Source organism: Martes martes (genome assembly GCF_963455335.1).
Source record: "Martes martes genome assembly, chromosome: 3".
Classification (NCBI taxonomy): domain Eukaryota; kingdom Metazoa; phylum Chordata; class Mammalia; order Carnivora; family Mustelidae; genus Martes; species Martes martes.
This window is the reverse complement of record NC_137890.1, coordinates 36,796,654-36,820,806: the sequence shown is the minus strand read 5'-3', so window position 1 is coordinate 36,820,806 and position 24,153 is coordinate 36,796,654.

Below are 24,153 nucleotides of genomic sequence, written 5' to 3'. Positions count from 1 at the left end.
AGACCTTCTGGATTACTTCCAGACAGTCTTCTCCAGACAGATGGTGGCTGTTTACTTCATACTTCCATGAATTACCATATTGGCAAAGTGTTTTCTCTATGCCAGTGATTGTCTCAGTGACGTGTTCCAGAGCAGCCACATGTTGTACCAGAGCCACCCCTTTCTAACTTCCCTTTGGCCCTGGCACTAAACCTGGATTACCTGCCCAGGCTTCCTGTTTCCTCATGATCATTTCCATTATGGAGTCCCAAAATCTCTCAGTTGGGATAAGACTTTTTCATCCCACTTAATAACATTAAAAAGAGGAAGGAGGTCTATTCCTTTACTCTTAGGAAATCCCTTGGCTTTGCACAAATTTGTCTATCCCTCCACAGTGACCTTCTACAGTTTCTTACCATTGGGAGGAATTATATTAATGACATAAATTTGGTTCTTATATAAACTCGAAATGTACTCATGATTCTTAAAAGCCAACTTGCTAATGAATGCTATTAGTCACAAGAGGAAAAAGAAGGCATGAGGATATGAGTAAGTTGCTTTCTTATTCACCAAAGCTATTAGAAAAACAAAGTGACTTTTTTCCTATCAATAAAATATCAATTTTACAGGAAGTGAAATATTTTAAAAAATAATTATTTGTCCAGATGTTTGGTATACATGATTAATTTGCTAAAATATTTACTGTTCACTTACTTTGTACCAACATTGTGCTGAGTGCTGGGTGGCTAAAGGCAAACAAATATAGCTTCTGTCCTTAAAGAGCTTACAGTATGGAAGGGAAGACAGAAATACAGTTAGACAGCCAAGTAATAATAAAAGGTATAGCAAGTGCCATTAAGAAAGAAAGAAATTGCAGTGGTTAAGACTAGAGAGTTAGAGAATCCAAACCACTTCTGGAGAAAGAGTTCAGGGAGGAACTTTCAGAAGTTATATTTACTCAGAGCCCGAATGGAATCATCGGATAAAACAGCAGGAAAGAGAGAGTTCCAGGAAGAAGGAAAATGCTGTACAAAGACTGTTACATGGAGGGGAGCTTGGAATAATATTGACTCTGAAAGCAGCCCGTGTGTCTCAAGCATTGTGCTAGAGATCAGGGTAGAGTGCTCTACAGGGTCCAGAAGATGCAGCGCCTTACAGGTAATAGTGAGAAATGTCAGTTTTTCCTAAGTATATTAACTTTTAAGCAGATGGATAACATGACATAATTTATGGAGGATTTAGGATTTATTTAGGAAAAACTCTCTGCTTTGGGCATAATCCACTGAAGAAAGTATATAAGAAAGCAGAGGGCAGAGTTTGGAGCCCATGGCAGTTATCTAAGTGCGAGGCCAAACTTTCTAAATTAGGAAGTATCATTGTTCCTGCTTATTTCTCTTCTGAGTTCAACTTGATTTTTGCCTCAGTATACACAACTTGATGCATTATGGCTGTGCAAGGCCAATGCAGTGATAGTAAGCCACATGTTTCACACTGATTAAGAGAGATGAGTAATTTTCTTCACTTCTGAATTCTGTACTGGAAGTTTGCTCCAACATTGCAGGAAATGTGATTCAGTGATTATTAGAACTGCAATTAGAACCACTGGATTGGTGCTAAATGAATCTATACTTCAATTCTTAATCTAAAACCTTAGGTAAATACATTTGTAAGATACAGGGAATGTATATAGTGCATGGCAATTTCTTTTTACAGGGCTCAGATTGATGTGAATAAATGTAAATTAAATGTTAAAGGCTGTCATCAGAAGGAAAATTTTCCACTGAAACAAATACATCAAAGAACAAGAAGGCACTTAATTTTCTTGGCTTTTATTTATTTATTTATTTTTGTTTAGCCATGACTGACTGTAATTTTATTGTACCCTGGTAATTTTAAAAATTTTTATTTTCAAAGCTATGAATTCATTTGATGAATAATTCTGTGATGACTTCATTTTGATTTCATGGTAAACAGTTCAATATACAATGAATTTCTTAGCTATTGATGTGCAAGTTTTGCCACTGGAAATATTCATTCAAAGGGAAATTAGCATAAGGTTTTGTAAATTTCACTTAATGAATCACATACTGATTTAACAAAGCTCTTTAGCAACAACTGGCTTTCCTCTTTCAAAGCTGCAAAACACAATAGTTAAAACAACTTCAGTACCACATCATCTTGATCATAATTTGATAATGCCATACTTAAAGCTTTATTGGCTATACATAGATATAATTGAAAGTATATATCAGTGTACATAATTTGAATTATATACAATATATAATTTGAGTATGTAGTATATAAAATGTGAAGGTTTATTTGGCTGTAAATACACCTAACAATACACTTTTCTAGAATTCTCATCTTACATTCTCTCTTCTTTTTTGATAAAAATATGGAAGAATTTATTGATTTGTAAAGGATACCCTATTAGACTTTACTCCCAGGAATGAGAACTCAAAGATTTGAAAGTATTAAAACATTTGTCCAAGATATATTCATATGGGAGGTGAGAGAAAGTTGTGGGGGGACATACATATCCTTAGATAATATACACAAAGTTGTTTGTCCAACTGAAGCGTTAGAAGGAAGAGCAGTGAATTACAGGGAATGCTGGATCCAATAACATAATGATATAGTGAGATACAGATAAATCAGTCTGGCAGTTCTGAAACTATTTTTGGAAACATTAAATGCTCCATGAATCTTAATTTTCTAGACAGGCTGATATACAATGTAGACCTTAAACTCAATCAAATAACTCTGACCTAAATGTGGAAGCATTTTCTTGGGCTCCCTATGTGGAATATGTCTTTTCTCTTATGAAAACAGCCATTGAAGCAGACGTTAATAGTACCTAGAATCTAAGGTAATCTATAGCAAATGTCTGGGTCCTCTTCTCTGTTTATCGGGTAAGATTAGTGGAAAATGTGATATAAAATAATAACTTCCCATTCTGAAAGTAGTCCAGATATTGTTAAAATCATTATGTTCCAGGTTGAAAAAAAGATACCTGAAACACCTGTTATTGGACTGGAACCTGTATGTGTTTGGAGAGTGAAGGGTGATCCTTGGTGAACCTGAACAATAGTCCCTGGCTTTAGGTGTTTGCACATTTTTGCTGTCAGTTCATCTGAATCCCTTCGTTAGAGAATTTGAGTTAACCAACATATAATCCGTGTGGATAAATAGGAATGAAGAAGCTGCTAGAGAGTCTTCTCATGCTGGGCTGAAGAGTAGCCTTGTGTCAAAGGAAAAAAAAAATTAATAGGACAGTAAAGTGATCAGTCTTTTTAAAAAATCTGTAATGAGCTTTATATTGTGCCTCAATGAAGATAGTGAAGAATATATTCCCCAAAATAAGGAATGAGAAAGGGGACATCTCTATAATTCTACAGAGCGTAAAAGACTACTAAGAAAATATTATAAACAACTTAATGAACATACATTCAAAACATAGATGAAATGGATAAATTTCTTGAAAGACATAAGCTACCAAAGCTCACTCAAAAAGAGAATATCTCTATGGTTATTAAACAAATTGAATTTGCACTTGAATATATTCTATCAAAAAATTTTAGACCAAGGTAGCTTCACTGCCAGACATTTGAGAAAGAAAGAATACCAATTTTATATAAACACTTCCAGATAATTGAATATAAAGGCATATTTCCGAACACATTCTGTGAGGCTAGCAATGTTCTGGCAGGAAACCAGAAAAAAGGCAAGACGAAAATAATTTTAAGAGCACTGATGCAAAAATTCTCAACACAGTTTTAGTAAAATAAATCCAAAAATGTATCATGGCTAAATAGGGTTTATCTTAGAAATGAAAGGGATTTACAATTTAAAAATTAAGCAATGTAATTCACTCTATTAATGAGAATAAAAAAGAAAAATGATATGATTGTTTCAATAGATGCAGAAAAGGAATTTTACAAAATCTAACCTTCACTGAGTACAAAGCTTTCAGCAAACTAGGCACAGAAAGAAACATAAACTAATAAAGAGCACCTAGGACAAGCCTATGGTTACCATCATACTTCCTGTTGAAAGTTGAATAACTTTCCCCTAAAGTTTTTGGTTTTTTTAAAGATTTTATTTAATTATTTGAGAGAGTGAATTAATAGTGGGGAGAGGCTGAGGGAGAAGCAGACTCCCCACTAAGCAGGGAGCCCTACTAAGAGCTGGATCCCAGGACCCTGGGATCATGACCTGAGCCAGATGCTTAGCCAGCAGAGCTGCCTAGGCTCCCCTCCCCTAAAGTTTTAAAGGAGGTGAGAATATCCCCTCTCACTTTATATTTTCTGAATTTCATTAGGGGCACATCTCTTCTTACAATTTTGTTGAGTTATAATTAAGACATAATTACATATATTTAAATAGGATAATTTTATAATTTTTCACATATACAGCTTGGAATAATCACCTAATCAAGAAAATAAGGAAATCTGTCACCCACGGAAGATTTTTTGTTTTCCTTTGTTACCCAAACCATCTGTGTGCAAACATGAAAGTACTTTCTATCATCATAGATTATGTTCTCTTGATGAATTGACCCCTTTATCATTGTAAAATGATTGCTTCAACCTGTTAATATTCTTTTTTCTGGAATACACTTTGTCTGATATTAATATGTCCACCCCAGCCATTTTCTCTTGATTAGTGTTAGCACAATAGTATGTATTTTCCTTCCTTTTACTTTTAACTTGTTCGTAGTTTTTTTTTTTTTAAGTTGGTTTCTTGTTAGTAGCATTGAGCTGAGTTTTACTTTTTTTTTTTTTTAATTCAGTGTGATGATCTCTCACTTTTAATTGGGATATTTAAAGCCCAATTTTATTTGGTTATTGATATTTTTTTTTAAGATTTTATTTATTTATTTGACAGACAGACATCACAGGCAGAGAGGCAGGCAGAGAGAGGGGGGAAGCAGGCTCCCTGCTGAGCAGAGAGACTGATGCGGGGCTCGATCTCAGGACCCTGAGATCATGACCTGAGCCGAAGGCAGAGGCTTAACCCACTGAGCCACCCAAGTGCCCCTGGTACGGTTGGTTTAAATATACCATTTTGCTGTTATTTTGTTACTTGTCTTATGTGTTCTTTGTTCCCCTTTTCCTCTTTTTCAGTCTTGTTTTAGATAGCTAAGAAAAAGTACATTTGATCACTTGGATGGCTCAGTCTATTAAGCGGCTGCCTTCAGCTCAGGCCATGATCCTGGCCGGGATCCTGGGATCATTGAGCCCCTCTCCCTGCTCAGCACGGAGCCTGCTTCTCCCTCTCCTCCTCACTTGTGCTCTCTCTTACTATCTCTGTCTCTCTCAAATAAATAAATAAAATCTTCAAAAAATTATGTTTTCTCACATATTCACCCTTTTCAGTTCTTTCTAGTCTGTTGTGTAGATAGAGATTTCCATTTGACCTTATTCTCCTTCTGCTTGAAAAACTTTCACTTTTCTAATAGTACAGGTCTATTGGTGATGAATATTTTAGCTTTTACACATCTATCTTCATTTCATTTTTGTTCTTCGAAGATATTTTTACTATATATAGATTTTTTAGGTTGGCAGGTTTTTTTATTTTGTATTTTAATGTCATCGCACCAATGTTTGCCTTGCATTATATGGTTTCTGATGAGAACTGATCATTCTTTTATTTGTTATTCTGTATATAAAATTTTTTTTCCTGTGACTTCATTAAAAATATATATTTAACACTGGTTATAGGAAATTAGATTATAGCTTGGTATAGTTTTTTCTTCATGCTTTTTGTGCTTGGGGTTCATTGAACTTCCTGGTTCTAAGGCTTTATGTTTTTCATCAAATTTGGAGAATGTTCAGCCATTATTTCTTCAAATATCTTTTTTGTTTCCTACTCTGATTCAGAGATTAAATTATATGTCTATGTGGCTGGCTAAAGTTATCCCATATCTCATTTATGATCAGAATTTGTTTTTTAGTCTTTTTTTTTTTAACCTTTTTGTGTTTTATGTGGTTAGGGTTTTGTTTTTGTTTGTTTGTTTTAAGATTTTTGTTTATTTTAGAGAGAAAGAGTGCATAAGCTGGGAGAGGAGCAGAGGAAGAAGGGAAGCAAACTCCCCATTGACTGTGGACCCTGATGTGATATAGGGCTCAGCCCCACAACCCTGAGATCATGACCTAAGAAGAAACCAAGAGTCAGACACCTAACTGATTGAGCCATCCAAGTGCCCTTCATATGGTTAGTTTCTATTGCTATATTTCAAGTTCAAAGATTTCCTTTAATAGTGTCTAATATGCTGTTAATTCCTTTTTTTTTTTTTTTAAATCTCGACACAGTTCATTTCACCTCCAAAAGTTTGATTTGGGTCTTTTTAATTAATATTAATAACAATACTTGAATGTTCTCATGCTTTCTGGGGTGCCTGGGTGGCTCAGTTGGTTGAGTGTCTGCCTTTGGTTTGGATCATGATCCCTGATTCCTGGGATCAAGCCCCATGTCAGGCCCCCTGCTCAGCAGAGAGTTTGCTTCTCCCTCTTCATCTGCCTCTTCCCCAGCTTATTCTCTCTCTCAAATAAATAAGTGAAATCTTTAAAAAAAATTCTTATATTTTCCTCCCCCTTTTGGAACATACCAAATATAGTTATAAAATTCCCCCATTTTTGCAAGACACATTCTAAAGATCTGCTGTACAACATAGTATCTTCAGTTAATAATATGGTATTGTACATTTAAAACATATTAAGAGAGATCTCAATTAGGTATTCTTACAAAGCTGAAAAAAGAGAGAGGAAGGAAGGAAGGAAATGGACAGAAGGGAAGGAAGTCACAAAAGAAGATTAAGAAATTTTTGGAGGTGATGGACATGTTTAGTTACTTTGATTATAGGGATGGTATCATGGGTGTATGCATCTGTCCAAACTTATCAAAATATATACATTAAACATGGACAGTGTTTTGTACATCCCAAAATTTTAAAAATAAAAATTGAATACAAAAAAAAAAAAAAAAATCCTTGGGTGCCTGGGTGGTTCAGTTGGTTAGGTGACTGCCTTGGACTCAGGTCATGATCCTGGAGTTCTGGGATTGAGTCCCGCATCAGACTCCCTGCTCAGCAGGGAGTCTGCTTCTCCCTCTGACCTTCCCCCTTCTCATCCTCTCCTCTCTTTCTCTCTCTCATTCTCTCTCTCTCTCAAATAAATAAAATATTAAAAAAAATATATCCTTGACCTCTGTTGTGTGAGACACCTTCATTATTTGGAAGGAGTTTTGCCTTTTACACTTCATTAGGCAGGGCATTACTTTCCAGCAATTTTGACCCACTATCAAATATTGTCCTTCTAAATACTCTACCCAATAACCCCTAAGGTCCATATTTTACTGTTCTGTACTTTGGATGGTGGGAACAAAAATAATACTTAACCTTGTGTGGGTTCCAGGAACTGTTCAACTTGATCCTTTTCACGTATTCTTTCACAAGCTTCTGGCCATTTTCTCATGCATATTCTCTGATGCTGCTTAGTGTTAAGACTCAGGTCTGTGTGCAAATTTCTGAACTCTTTCTCTCTATAGAACTCCCTTCTCTCTGGAGCTCTTCCCTGTGAGTTCTGGCTGTTATGGTAGTCACTTGACTTTTGGCTCCATTTACTTTTCCTTTTCCTGTGCTGCAGACTGGAATCTCTCTTTCTTCAGGAATCATTGTCCAATGCTGCCTTTTGTCTAATGTCTGAAAACCACTGTTTCATATATTCTCTAGGTCTTTATTTGCTTAAGTAAAGAGGGTAACCCCATTCTTTGTTACTTCTTCATGGCTGAAAGCACAAGTTAGTACATAATATTTTTATATTTAGAGAAAATATAAACTTATTATCTTTCTGATATGATTGAAAATCCTTGGCTTAGTGTTTTCTTTCTGAAATATATGTCTTGGAGATGACAGTCCTAGGATTGCAATCCAGTGACTGCTATCCATTTCTTCTGATATATAGGGATGATTAAATTCAATACAAGGAGTCACAATGTATTTCCAGGAAATGTAGAGTTCAGACCATCATTAAGAATACTATAATTTTTATGTACCCTATATAGATATAGTGTGGATGAATGTGGTAAATATATTTGTCAACAGAATTCCTAAAATATTTGAAAGGCTCTTCTGTTTATTTTAAGTGACTAAGATTGGGAAAGAGAATAGGTCAATATGTAGATAAATCTATTCAATGATTTTCTACTAATACTATTAAAATGTTATGCATTTTTTAAAAGCATAAAAAATAGAGGAAGTTAACATGCATGAAAAAGTACTTATGGGGGTGCCTGTGTGGCTAAGTCATTAAATATCTGCCTTTGGCTCAGGTCACAATCCAAGAGCCCTGGGATTGAGCCCAACATCAGGCTCCCCGCTGAGCAGGAAGCCTTTTTCTCCCTCTCCCACTCCCCCTGCTTGTGTTCCCTCTCTCACTGTGTCTCTGTCAAATAAATAAATAAAATCTTAAAAAAAAAAAAAGAGAAGAAAAAGCACTTATGAACCATAATGCCTTCATATCAATGACAGATAATGAAGTGAGGGGGAAAAAGGATATAATAAAAGTTGAAATCAGCAAATTCATTATATATTTGATCTATAGTCTGTGATCATGATCACTGAAAGCTGTGTACTTACTCAGTTGAATTTACTTTAGGTTGCAAGGGTCAGTGGAGTTGCAGTATTTGCTAATTTTAGCAGAAGAGAGCTCTGAAAAAAAATTGACCAAGAAATTAAAGAAAATATAAATAGAGGGAAGAATATGGTTGTTTGATTCCAAGACTCTGATGGAAGTTATTTCCCATAGTTGTCTGAAATAGAATCAACACTTTCCCTTTTTACAAGTTCTTACAGCTCTTTGAAATACAATTAACCCAGAATGGAAAAGTTAGAAATCATTTAAAATAACTTTTTAAAAAATTTATTTATTTATTTTAGAGACAGAGATGGGGGAGGGGGCAGAGGGAGAGGGAGAGAATCAAGCAGACACCCTGCTGAGCATGGGACCTAGTGGGGCTGGATCTCAGGACCCTAAGATCATGACTTGAGCCAAAGTCAAGAGTTAGAAGCTCAACTCACTGAACCACCCAGGTGCCCCTTAAATAACTTTTATTATTTATCTGTGGCTCTAGTAGCTCTATATTTTAGGGTCAAAGAGACCCTGAATATAGTGGTTTTTACAATATAAAATTTAATGTCTCTCTCTCATTAGAGTTTGGAATCACTGTTTCATTTTTGCACCTCAGAGACCTGGATGTCATCCAGATAATTACTTCACAGTCCCCTATAATGCTGTTTTTTTCATGGTTCAAATCCATACCTGGATTCTGATCACTGGGAAGAAGGAAGATTGCTTCCAGGAAGCATGCCTTCTGTCTTAAGTTCTAGATCCGTAATTAACATACTTCTGTCCAATGATCAGAACTTAACCAGTGATGAGAAGGCTTAAAAATATCTAGTAAAATAGCATAGTCCCAGCCAAAATTTTATTATAATGGAGGAAAAGAAGGAATTTTGTTATATGATTAGAAGTTTCTACCATAATTCTCTGTCATTAACTTCCAAATTTATATTCTAGTTGTGAACTCACTTTTTAGTGATCATCTTATTTATACTGTTTACTTAAAATCTCCACTTCTGTTTTATAAATATATAAAAATGATGATGCCCATTTAATTTGAATCCTTCAATACTCACTGACTTTCCTATCTCTACTGATGAAAAGTTAGCTCCACTCTCACCTCCCCACCCTGCTGCTCAGAAGCCATTTTTTACCTAACTAGCCATGTTCCAACAAGATTTAGTTGAGGAAACAGAAACCACCACACACTAGGTCTTTTAAATAGTTACTTTTGTTTTTTTTAAGATTTTTTATTTATTATTTATTTGACAGACAGAGATCACAAGCAGGCAGAGAGGCCAGGAGAGAAGCAAGCTCCCTGCTGAGCAGAGAGCCCGATGCGGGGCTCCATCCCAGGACCCTGGGATCATGACCTGAGCCGAAGGCAGAGGCTTTAACCCACTGAGCCACCCAGGCTCCCCTAAATAGTTACTTTTTAAAAAAATTTTTTCTTATGTGTATTTTGAAAATAACCACAGAGCTCTTTGAAATTTGGGCCAGATCATATCAGTCCTCTACAGAAACCTGAATTGTCTCCCAATTTTAGACAAAGAAATGCCAGAGTCCTGATATACCCTAAAGGTACCTTCAGAACCAACTCTCCATCATCACTGTACATTTATTATTTATTTTCTTCACCTCACTTTACTCTGCTGCACCCACACTTACATTTTTCCTTCTCCTTAGCTGTTTTTCTAACACTCCTATTCCTGTCACCTGACAGTTTGGGCATTGACTATCTGCATCATAGAGAATGCTCCTAACCTAGACAAATGAGCATCTCTTTCATACTTCACCTTTCTGATAATATCTAACTTGATCCAATATTTTAAAGTCTAATTTGATTCCATATTATACTCTATAACATAAAATAAAATTTAATGACTTACCATATTTGTCTATTTCAGTTGATTGCCCATCACTAAAATGTAAGCTGCATGTAGGCAAGAAACTTCATTTTTCACTAATGTATCCTAGTACCAAGAACAATGTCACATGATAATTCTCAGTAAATATTTATTGAAGTGAAAAATAAGTGAATTTCCTGTATAGAAATTTCCATATGTATTTTTAAATTAAAGAACTATTTCTGTTTGTCTTTCTAATATAATCCTTAGATCCAAGACAAGCTTTAGTTTCTAAATCTGCATTTAAGTGAAAAACAAGCATCCACATCAGCTTCATTAATAATAGAATTTGTCCTCAAATATACTCAGAACAGTTTGCATTTTCATATTATTTTGTCAACAGGTAATAGCAATTATGGAAATTTTAGTATCCAAAGTTTTCTAATGAACCTTTATGGTGTACATTCCATTTCTAGAAAGGAGATGTTTTTCTTTTAAAAACATCTATCACTGTGGAAGCAAAATCAATTTTCATTAATAACTATGTAAGTAGGATTCCATTTCAGTTTGTATGTCAATTTTTAATCATAACATTCTACTGGCAGAACTTAAATGACCTAAAAACATTAATTTTCCTAACCTAAATGGAAATATCTCTAAAGATATTTTCAAAGTATTTCATTCATTCATCCATCTAACCCTCAGCAAACATTTATTGAGCTAGTTTAATGCTATATTAGGTATTGGTCTAACCCATGAGGACATATCACTTTTAAAAAATGGATCTTATATATTGGCTGATTGAATATAATAAATAAGAATTAATAAAATTTAAAAATTAATAAAATTTAAAATAAATTAAATTAAAAATGGGTCCTCTTGGGAAAAGAATTGACTAATGGCATTACTGAAGAATAATATTCTACAGGAACTTAAGATGACTGAGTATGAATGGTATGAAAGGGTGAAGTTCCTTTCTGCAACTGTAAAGATATGGTGTTCTTCACCAAACAGAGATATCAAGGGTAGAGCAGGTTTCAGAGAAATGATGAAGTTTAGTTTTGGGGTGTTAACTTTGTTGTTTCCTCTGAGACATTTGGGTAGATGCTTTGTAATGGGAAAAATAGGCTCAGAGTTCAGGCAGGTGTTCTGTGATAGAATCATGATGTTGAAGTTATTATCATACTAGGAGGAAATTAAATGATATAGGCAAGAATCTGTAGAGGGAGAATAGCCACTGAGTCTGAAGGAACACTTCAGTTTAAATTACAGACAGAAGCAAAAAACAGTAAAGGAGAGCAATCTTGCATGATCAGAGAGTAGGAGTAGAATGAGGATGTGCACTTCCTCAAGTTTGCCAAAGATAAGTGCTGTGGATCGCCTGGGTAGCACAGTCAGGTAAGCTTCAGACTCTTGGTTTAAGCTTTCAGGTCATGATCTTGGGGTCCTGAGACAGAGTCCCACATCAGGCTCACACTGAGCACACAGCTGCTTAAGATTCTCTCTCCCTCTTCTTCTGCCCCTTCCCACTGCTCTCTCTCTCTCTGTCTCAAATTAATAAATAAGCCTTTAAAAGAAAAAAAAAGATCTTTCTCTTCCTTCTTCCACTCCCCACCACTCTATCTTTCTCTCTCTCTCAAATAAATTAATGTGTTTATCCATCTATGTAATATGATGATTGAAAAAAAAAGAAAGTATGCAATAAATTATTATGGCATTTTTTCTACTTTATGTGGCAGTATGTTAAGTATCTTTTAATAACATTGAACTTATTTTTTTCAAATTTTGTCAAAAGTGGTATTTATCTGGATTTTGGATTATTCCTTAGGATATATTTTAATAAACAAAATAACACAGTCAAAAGGTATAAACAGTTTTAAGATTGTTGATATATATTTTTAAGGAGAATTCCAAAAAGGTTTCAGTTTATAGCTTCACTATCTTTTAATGCAGAAAGGCATTATAAACATTGACTACTATCTTTTTGTTTCTTTTTAATTTAGCTAATTTGGAGCCTAAGCCAATTCTTATTATTCCTGCTGTTGTAGTTTAATTTCTTGGACTTATTAATGTGGTAGAACTTTTTGTTTAATGTTACTATCTATAAGCATTTTTCATCTCCTTTGATTTGGGGAATATTCCTACCATGAAAAAGATTAAAGAATGTAACATAGCTTTCATATTAAGAAAATATTCAGCTACATTTTTAGTTGAATAAATTCTTAGTTTCTCTATAGTAAACATTGATGTGGAAAAACACAAAATCTCTTACATAAATGTTATAAAATTTTTAAAGTAAAAACGGATATCCGAGACATTTTAATATTTGTACAATTTTTAACATTATGCATTTATATTCTATGAGAATACAATTAATGCATTTCTTTATAGATACATATATATACACATATGTACATATATGTGTATATATGTATGTATGTGTGTGTGTGTATATACATATATATACACACACAGTTGTTTAGAGCAATTCAGTAAGCATTATGTGTGATAAGGCAATGATATCTCCTTGTTTATCACCTTTCTAAATGTAAATTACTAATGTAAATAGTACAATGTAAAATGTTACCAGAAAATCCAGTTGAAATAAAATCTACTTAATCATTTGATTTAATAATGTTCAATGGCTTTATGTTTACCTCTTTCTTCTCCATGCTGCATCATGGTCATGTTTTCTGAATATATGATTAATGTATCATTGGTTCTATGTGTGCCAGTCACCTGTGATTTCACCATAGTGTACTGAACCTAATTCACTTACAATATGTATTCTATTCCATTAATTTTGGTGTTTTTATAAGGATTTATTCCCATGCCAATATTATTTATGTAGTAATTCTTCTTTGAGTTGGAATATTCAACAAAGAATAGTCACAACTATTACTTCACATATTTTCTGATACATTACCTAGCTATACCCAAAAATCAAGTCAAAGTAAATCATATTTTTAATTATATTACCAGTTTTTTAAAATAAAAATACATTGTTTTCTTTCCTTCTTACTTTTTTCTTTCTTTTTGGTATTGTTTTTGCTGTTGTTTTGATTTCTTGCCTTGCCATGTCAGATTCTACTCTAGGAAGGGTTCACTCAGTCAATCTAAATTCAAGCAATAAAAAAATGTACTCTCTACTTACTTCTATTTATTTGTCTACCTTTGCATTCTCACACCTGATTTCCCGGAAGAAGCAAATTTAAGCAAAGCTAATTATGTACATGTCTTGAAAAAAATTTAAAAAGCCAGGCTGAGACTTCCAGTAATATGAAGTATATATGTATGAATGTAGGCGTGTGTATATACATGTGTGCATGTGTGTCAACAGATAAATTAATCAATAGATAGATTTTCTTTTTTACTATAAATTTACTTTTTGCAGTTCTGCTCATTCTCCCGATCCGTGTTTTGACTGTAATTTCTTTGTCGTGTTTTACTGTAAGTGTAGCTAAAATAGTTATACTAAAATCATAATTCAATTTTCAACAATGTAATCTAACTATAAGACCAACATCTTTGACCATTTATCTAGTAATTTCTGTCTTTAGTCATTCACGGAATGGGAAAGTACAAAAAGTAGTAGCATATATACTTCATAAGCGATGGTACCTTTTCTGTTTTTCTCACCATTGTATTTTAGTGTGCTTTTGCAATACCAAGCACAGTAAGTATTTATTCAGTAAGCACGATGAATTATTATTCTCTGAATTGATGAATTATGATAAGAAATTTAACACCAAGAAAAAGAGAAAAAAGAAAGAATGACAAAGCATCCCATATTTCTGTGTCCTTACCTTCTTTCCTCTCCATACTTTTAGCCTCGTCTCTGGCACCAAATTTCCAGCATGGCAATAGAAGTGCTATATTATAAGCATTATGTTGAGCAGTATTAAATTTATTTTAGTAAAAAGAAATCATTTCTCATAACAGTTAATCTTTTTATTTTCAAGATGATCTTCTTGGAAACCTCATCTTAACGTATGTAGCATATCATTCATATTGTAGACATATTGTATCCCCTAAGGATCCTTTTACACTATCATAGGCAACATCCTTTTCCTGCAAAAACTCTGACCTGCTCTACAATTCATCCCCAAACCTCATAGGAAACAATGTCTAACTCAAACTGAAATACTTCAACTGCCAAAAAAAATTGTAGAGTTCCTTTCCCCAGCATATGATTCTTTAACTAGCAAAATTCCTGGTAGGTATTTATTTATTTATGACATTTTCATTGTTAGTTTAGAGCACTTATAAAAGTAGAGCAGCTGTAGGATCTATATTTTATCAATAATTGATAGTGCTGTATGGATCCTGTGAAAGATTTTTGTCTGCAGATGGAAGCACCTGGGGAAAAGCAGCTCTGGATCAAAGTAGGATCATTCAGATCTGTAACAAAGTAGCTAATAAAAAGGAGATGAGAGACTGATCTTGACTAAGCAGGTTTAAAAACTGAGAGTACTTCCATTCCAGTCAGAGACTGTTAATTTCTAAGTGATACCTTTAGAATATAGCTCTGAATATACCTCTGATTTTATCAGAAGTTTATTCTAGCTAAAAAACCATTTTCAGGACTAATTATAATAATTAGTCCTAATCAGGACTAATTATTTCTGCATTTCAAAAATAAATTACCATTGCTTGATATGTTATGATATACATATGCCACAGTTTATCCAATTTCAAATTCTCTCAATTTTTTAGGCATTGCCTTCCTTCTAGTTTGTTTTTTTGATGTTTTGCCTAATGCTGCAGTGAACAATTCTGTATGTATCTACCAACTTAGCCACCCAGGTGTCCTAATTCTGTACATATCTACTAATGAACATGAGCAAGGTTTCTTACCCCCCATACACACATAAGAATAAAATTGCTGGGACATAGATTATATATATATTCAATTTTATAAGATCATGTATAAGAACTATAGGGAGTAACATGGATGACTAGAGAAATACAATATTATGTGAAAAAAAGAAAATTGTAAAATAACACATAAAAATTTTAGTTACAAAGCTTTACAAAAAAAAACCCCAAATAGCAGTATATTATTTATAATACATATATGAGGTTAAAGTATTTAAAAACGCTTACAAAGAGGGTTCCCCTTTCTCCACATCCTCTCCCACACTTGTTGTTTCCTGTCCTGCTAATTTTGGCCATTCTAACTGGTGTAAGGTGGTATCTCAATGTGGTTTTGATTTGAATTTCCCTCATGGCTATTGCAGAAAGTCTGTTCATGTCTTCTGCCCATTTTTTGACATGATTATCTGTTTTTTGGGTGTTGAGTTTGAGGAGTTCTTCATAGATCTTAGATATCAGCCCTTTGTCTGTAGTGTCATTTGTGAATATCTTCTCTCATTCCCTGGGTTGCCTCTGTGTTTTGTTGACTGTTTACTTTGCTGCCAGAAGCTTTTTATCTTGATGAAGTCCCAAAAGTTCATTTTCACTTTTGTTTCCTTGCACTATTGGTGGGAATGCAAGTTGGAGCAGCTAGTTTGGAAAACTGTGGCGATTCCTCAAAAAATTAAAAATAGAGCTACCCTATGGCCCTGCAATTGCACTACTGGGTATTTTCCCCAAAGATACAGATCGTAGTGAAAAGAAGGGCCGTATGTACCCCAATTGCCATAGCAGCAATGGCCACATTCGCCAAACTGTGGAAAGAACCAAGGTGCCCTTCGACAGATGAATGGATAAAGAAAATACGGTCCATATATACAATGGAATATTATGCCTCCATAAGAAAGGATGAATATCCAACTTTTGTATCAACAAGGACAGGACTGGAGGAGATTATGCTGAGTGAAATAGATCAAGCATAGACAGTCAGTTATCATATGGTTTCACATATGTGGAACATAAGGAATAACATGGAGGACATTAGGAGAAGGAAAGGAAAAGTAAATTGGGGTAAATCAGAGGGAGAAACAAACCATGAGAGACTGCAGAGTCTGAGAAACAAACTGAGGGTTTTGAAGGGAAGGGGGAGTGGAGGGTGGGGTGAGCTTGGTGATGGGTATTAAGGAGGACACGTATTGCATGGACCACTGGGTGTCGTGCATAAGAATGAATCTTGGAACACTGAAAAAAAAATAAAATTAAGATGTTAAAATAAAGACATGTGCTAAATGAATAAATAAATATGTTTATGAAGTATAAAAATAAAATTTCCATTAGTGGTGACATAGGGAGAGGCAGGGAAGAAATGGAGAGGTTATGCAGTAAAGATATAGGCAAGCTTCTATGGATTGGTTAGGTGGTTGGATGAGGAGTATTTCTTTCATTATGCTTTATATCAAACATGTTATATTTACAAATACATGTATTACTTAAAAATTAAACAAATTTTTACGATTCTTCAATGATTTTTTTTCTGAAATAATTTTATTTCACTATTAGTATATTGAGGACACCTATAAATGGTCCATCAAAGAAACTGATGTGTAGATGGATGTATAGAATAATGTTAACAGTAATGTGTATGAAATGGCAAATTAATAAAACATGAAGAGCTGTAATGACCACAGGAGTTATTTATTTGATAATGATATGCAGAAAGTATTTTGTTGTCATTTCTTTTTTGGACGGAAGATCTGTTTTGATTACAGAAAGAAACAAAACATAAAACCCTGTTACAACATTGATTTTGTGACTCCAGAGGAAGTAGAAGAGAATGTTCAAAAAGGAAAGATCTGTTAAAGTTTGCCTCTCCTGGGAGATCTGGTGTGCCAAACACAGATCCACCAATACTACCACGAGATAAGTCCTAAGAATCTAGTTAGATATCAGTTTACTAGATGGGGTGGCCAGCAACCAGGGATAGGAATGCTGGACAAGGAGTTCAAATGCAATCTTTTTTTTTTTTAATATTGTATTTATTTATTTGACAGAGAGAGATTACAAGTAGGCAGAGAGGCAGGTGGTGGGAGGGGGGTGGGGAAGCAGTCTCCCCACTGAGCAGAGAGCCCGATGCGATGCGGGGCTCAATCCCAGGATCCTGAGATCATGAACTGAGCGGAGGGAAAAGGCTTAACCCACTGAGGCACCCCGGTGCCCCCAAATGCAATCTTTAAGGGAGCATCTTAAGCGTGTTTACTTTTTGTTAGAGTGATTTCTAAACACTAAAAAGTTTATGTGATGTAATGCCTGAATGATACTCTTTATTGTACTCAGATTTCACTGTATAAAAGCATGTTTATTGTCTCAGTAAGTTTTGAATACTTCATATACTAAATAAATCTTTGAGAGCTCCTTCTACCCTTGAGCTGTAAATGAAATAATTAACTACATATTAATCGGGATCCCACATTTTCTGTTTTGTACATTAAGTATGCAGCAAGTGAATTCTTTTGTAGTTCTTTTATATTATAAAAATTTTTAAAAAGGAAAGCCAAAACTTCACTGAGAGTCTTGGAGGTCTACAAATCTCCTCCTGCCTTTACACACAGACACAAACACACACATACAGACACACGCACAAGCAGCTCTGTCACTCAGAAGAATGTAGTAATGGCAGGTTCAGCTTATAGAAAAGATGAAAACTCAGCCTTCGGGCCTGGAAATTGCCATATATCCTATTAAGATTTTTTTTCTCAGCATTTTTATTGTTCTGCTCTGATGGAAAAAAATGAGAATTACTGCCAAAGAGCAAAATTTGCCGAGTTTTTATGATCCTCACTGTGTTGCCTGTTGTTTTAATATCTATAAAATTTCAGAATCTATCCATACAAATGTAAAAGTAGAAAAAGAATTAAGATCCTTTATATCTTAGTTCTTAGGTGGGAGAGAATTGTTTAGTTTTAAACAAACTCTATATTAAGAGCTCTATTAAGATACATAATAGAAACACAAATGCTTGAAGACTTCAGATACTATTGCCAAAACTATTTCATGATCCTTTTGTTTCCTGCGAATTGGACAATGACTATGATAACTGAGTCTAGACTAAAGTTATATTTTTTCTTCTATGCAACTTTAGAGTATGTTAAAATTAGAGAATAATTAATCCTATTTTTTAAAGATTTATTTATTTATTTGAGAGAGAGAGAGAGAGAGAGAACCCATGCACCAGTGAGGAGGGGGTGGGGCAGAGGGTTAGAAAGTGTCCTCTAGTGGACCCCACTGAGTGTGGAGGAGCCTGATGTAGGGCTCACTCATGGGACATTGAGATCATGCCCTGGGCCTAAATCAAGAGTCCACCCATGTGCCCCAATTATATCCTACTTATATAGCATTTGACTTGTTCTTTTTTCCACTGGTTTAGGCATAATTTAATTCCAACTCTTAACTTCCTAAATCAGATCTTAGTGTAAACCTGAGTTTAAAACAGTTACTTCATCACCAATGAACGTGTGATACCTACATGCTGCAGTAGAGGAAGAGAATGTGGAAAACACCCTATTAGATAAATTTATGTATTTGTTTCATATACTGTACAAGCTTCTCCAAATAATTTATTAGATTTTCCAGTGTAATGATAGACCAAAAGGTTTTAGCTTAATGCATCCTTATCCTTTTCCAGAATTTTGAAGATGAAAATAGTGAACATTTGAATTAAAGCAAACTTTCACATTGAGGGATATATAGAACTTATTTTATGGGATTGTTAAAGTCAAGAACAGCACAAGACACTAACAGTCTGTACACTATTTCAAAGTAATGGAATGTAATAATGTATAATGTTGTCCTCAATTTTCTTTTCTTCAGAACAGAACACAAATTTCATAGAAATTAGAGGAAATTTTTCCACTCTCTGCCCACATTTTCTCCCAGAGCATACCCTAGGGGACATCAAAGCAACTGTTATATTCACTCTGAGTTTCAGCCAGCTGAGGCTTGACAGGAATAATCTACTTGAAGTAATTTTATCTGCTAACATTTTATACTTATCACTGTCAAGTAGTTATTATCATTGGCATCTGGCAGAATTTCAGAGTCTATCATGTTGTCTAACACCTGCCAAGGTTTATGCGTTAGAAGCAGAAGTTTATTAAGAACTACTCAAATTAATTACTATTTCATTAATGATTTTACAATACTTATATATACCCATGCTCTAACAGCCACATATCTTTACACTTAAAGTATTTCTCCATGAAATTTTTAAAAATCTAAGCACCATTGTTGAATGGTTAACATATTTATTAGTCTAAAATCTATCTAACCAATTCAGGTTTCTGGTCTTCTTATATCTACTCTACTTCCAAAAGGGATAGAGGTGGTGAAAAGTCATTAAAAATGACACACAATGCAAAATTTAATTCATATATGTTGATATCTAAATATTTTATCAGTACCCTTTGTGGTATAAAATGTATTTTTAAGAAGCCAGTGTTGCCTGGGTGGCCCAGTTGGTTAAGCGTCTGACTCCATCTCCACTCAGGTCTTGATCTCAGGGTCATAAGTTCAAGCCTAATATTGGGCCCCACACTGGGCATAGAGCCTACTTAAAACAAACAAAACAAATGAAGAGTGTAGCTAAGATATAATTTGTATTAGGTACCATTTATTTTTAACATTGTATCTAGTATAACCATTAGTTTTATGTTTCCAGCTTTACATTCTCCACTGAAACTGGAAATTCACCCTTTATTTCATTTCCTTCTCCATATGAAAAGTCAACATACACAGAGCAGATTTTTTTAGGATTGATGAAAATATATATCTTCCTTAACTTTGGTGACTGTAGGGATTATTACAAGATTGTGGAAGCCTTGGATTTTGCCCTGTGGAAGCTAAAAGTATCCCTGTATGCTACTGTTAGCCATACTGATTATTATATCTTTTAACAATTAGGAGTGTTTGCTTGCTTGATCTTAATTTTTACAATTTAAAGTTTTTCCTTCAAAAATTTTTTAATTCATAAGAATGAACAGAAAATTGGTTATTTGGGATATTTTGTGGCTGCATATAAATTTGAGGGTTATTTTCTCTACTTCTGTGAAAAATGCTATTGGGACTCTGATAGAGATAGATGGCTTTGGATAATCTGGACATTTTAACAATATTAGTTCTTCCAATCCATCGACATAGTATACCTTTCCATTTGTGTCTTCTTTATTCCTTTTACCAAAGTCTTGTAGTTTCACTGTATAGACCTTTCTTTTCTTTTCTTTTCTTTTCTTTTTTTTTTAAGATTTTATTTATTTATTTGACAGAGATCACAAGTAGGCAGAGAGGCAGGCAGCGGGGGAGGGTGAAGCAGGCTCCCCACTGAGCAGAGAGCCCGATGCGATGCGATGCGATGCGGGGCTCCATCCCAGGACTCTGAGATCATGACCTGAGCTGAAGGCAGAGGCTTAACCCACTGAGCCACCCAGGCGTCCCTCATTGTATAGATCTTTCATTTCCTTGTTTAAATTTATTCCTAAGTATTTTTTTTGATGTTATTAGAAGATAGTTTTCTTTATTTCTTTTTCAGATATTCATTGTTAGTGTTTAGAAATGCAACTGATTCTGTTGATTTTAAATCCTGCAGGATTACTGAATTCCCTGATTATTTCTAACAGTTTTATGGTTGAATCATTAGGGTTTTCTGTATATATAAGATAATGTTATCTGCAAATAATGACAATTTTGCCTCTCATTTTCTAATGTGATGCCTTCTATTTCTTTGTCTTGCCTAATTCCTCTAGTTAAGACCTTAAGTACTATGTTGAATAAGAGTGGTGAGAATGGGCACCTTTGTCTTTGTCTTATTCCTTATTTTAGAGGAAAAGCTTGAAGCATTTTCACTGTTCATATGATATGAGCTGTGAGTTTGTCTATAAGACCCCAAATAGCAAAATAATCGCATGAAAAAAGAACAAAGCTGGGGGGCGTCCCTCTTCCTGGTTTCAAACTGAACTACAAAACCATAGTAATTAAAATAGTATGGTACTGGCATAAATATAGGCTCATACACCAATGGAACAGACTAGCAAGGTCAGAAATAACTCCCTGAATATCAGGTAATATTTGGTAAGGGGAATAGATAGTCTCTTCAACAAATAGTGTTGGGAAAACTGGATAAGCACATGCAGAAATATGAAATTGACCACTATCTTAAACCATTCAGAAAAGTTAACTCAAAATGAGTTACATCCTTTAAAAAAAAAAAAAAAGATTTTATTTATTTATTTGACAGACGGAGATCACAAGTAGGCAGAGAGGCAGGCGGGAGGTGGGGGGGGGAAGCAGGCTCCCTGCTGAGCAGAGACCCCCAATGTGGGGTTTGATCCCAGGACCCTGGGATCATGCCCTGAGCTGAAGGCAGAAGCTTTAACCCACTGAGCCACCCAGGTGCCCCAGTGAGTTATATTCTTAAACCTAAGATCTGATACCATAAAACTCCTAGAAGTAACAGAAAAGAAACTCATTGACATTAATCTTGGCAATATATTTTTTTGGGGGGGAGGGACTATGACACCAAAAGCACAGGCAACAAAAACAAAAAATAACAAATAGAACTATATCAAACTAAAAAACTTCTGCACAGTGAAAGAAACCATCAACAAAATGCAAAGGCAACCTACAGAATGGGAGAAAATATTTATAACCATACCTCAGATAAAAAGTTAATAGCCAAAATATGTAAAGAGCACATACAACTTAACAGAGAAACAACCCAATTAACAAATGGGCAGAGGATCCAAATAGATCTTTTTCCAAAGAAGACATCCTGGCCAACAAGTACGTGAAAAGATGCTCAACATCTCTGATCTTCAGGGAAACACAAATTAAAGTCACAGTGAGTTATCACTTCACATCTGTTAAATGATTATCAGAAAAAGGTAAGAGACAATAAGTATTGGTGAGAATGTGGACAAAGGGAACACTTGTGTACTCTCATTGGGGATGTAAATTGGTTCCACCAATAGGGAAAACAGCACGGAAGTTCCTCCAAAAATTAAAAATAGTACTACCATGTGATCCGGCAATCCCACTTCTGGGTAGATAACCAAAGGAAATGAAAGCAGCATATAAAAAAAATATTTGCTTCCCATGTTTATTGTAGCATTATTTACATTAGCCAAGATATGGAAACAACCCAAGTATATCATTGGATGAGTCGATAAAGAAGATATAGTGTTTATACAATGGGGTATTATTCATCTATGAGAAAGAAGGAAATCCTGCAATTTGCAACAATATGAGGGACCTTGAGAGCATTAAGCTAAGTGAGACGTCTACAGAGAAAGACAAGTACTGTATCTTATCACTTAATATGTGGAATCTAAGAAAGCTGAACTCATAGGAATGGAAAATGGTAGTTACCAAGGCTGGGGATGGGGAAATTCAGGAGATACTTAAGGCTACAAACTTGCAACTAGAAGATAAAAAAGTTCTGGAAATAATACAGCACAGTGATTATAATCAACAATAATACATTATGTACTTCAAAGTTGCTAAGAGACTAGATCTTAATTGTTCCCACAACATAAAAGAAATGATAATTGTGTGACTCAATAGGGGTGTTAGCTAATGTTATATTGGTGGTAATCATATTGTAATATATGTAGCAGAACACACATTGTACACATTACACAATGTTACCTGTCAATTGTATCTTAATAATAATAAAACAAAAAAAGAATGAGGAGAGCAAGAGTAACTTGAAAAGAAATTATTTGAACTCAAATAACTGATTAGATTCAGATACTGGACTACAAGGGGTTAACAGTGCAACCATTTAAAACCTTTGCATATTACAAGCATAATGCTTTGATACTCCTTGATACACTAATTCTCTACATATTCATACATTTAAGAGATTTTAGTAAAATCACAGAATAAAGGGAGAACACAATCAAGACATCACCTTTCACAGTTCTCTGGACTTTTTAAACTAGTTGTTTAAATCAACTCTGTAAATGCTTTATGGAAACAACAAATTTAAATAATACAACATACGTAAACCAAACTCACCTGTACTACATAAGCTAAAAAAAAAAAAATAACATGGAGATAAAACCAATAGTACATCATTGTTTTGGATCACAGGAAAATGAAAATACACATAGCTGTGCTTTAAAAATAAATCACATGAGGGGCGCCTGGGTGGCTCAGTGGGTTAAGCCTCTGCCTTCGGCTCAGGTCATGATCTCGGGGTCCTGGGATCGAGTCCCGCATCGGGCTCTCTGCTCCGCGGGGAGCCTACTTCCTCCTCTCTCTCTCTCTGCCTGCCTCTCTGCCTACTTGTGATCTCTGTCAAATAAATAAATAAAATATTTTTAAAAAAATAAATAAATCACATGAGCTGAACTTTAACATACACATACTTCTGTATAAGACCAAAACAAATGTGATTATTTTGCAAGCTTTTCATTTGGATTTGCCATACTTTAAAGCCATATTCACAGTAAAACTACCTTCCTCTCTCCTCCCCTGTCTTTTGCTCTTTCTCTTTCTAAGGGGCATTAATCTATCTGCTCTTTCTCTTTCTAAGGGGCATTAATCTATCTTTTGCTCTTTCTCTTTCTAAGGGGCATTAATCTATCTACACACATTAATCTATCTAATCTATTAATCTATATAAAATGCTATATATCCATATACATGGTAATTTAATGGTTATCCTATTATATATATATATATATATATATATATATATATATCAGATATATCTGGTTAAAATAGGATAACCATTAAATTACCATGTATATGGATATATAGCATTTTTCATATATAATGTATATTTCATATATATTTGA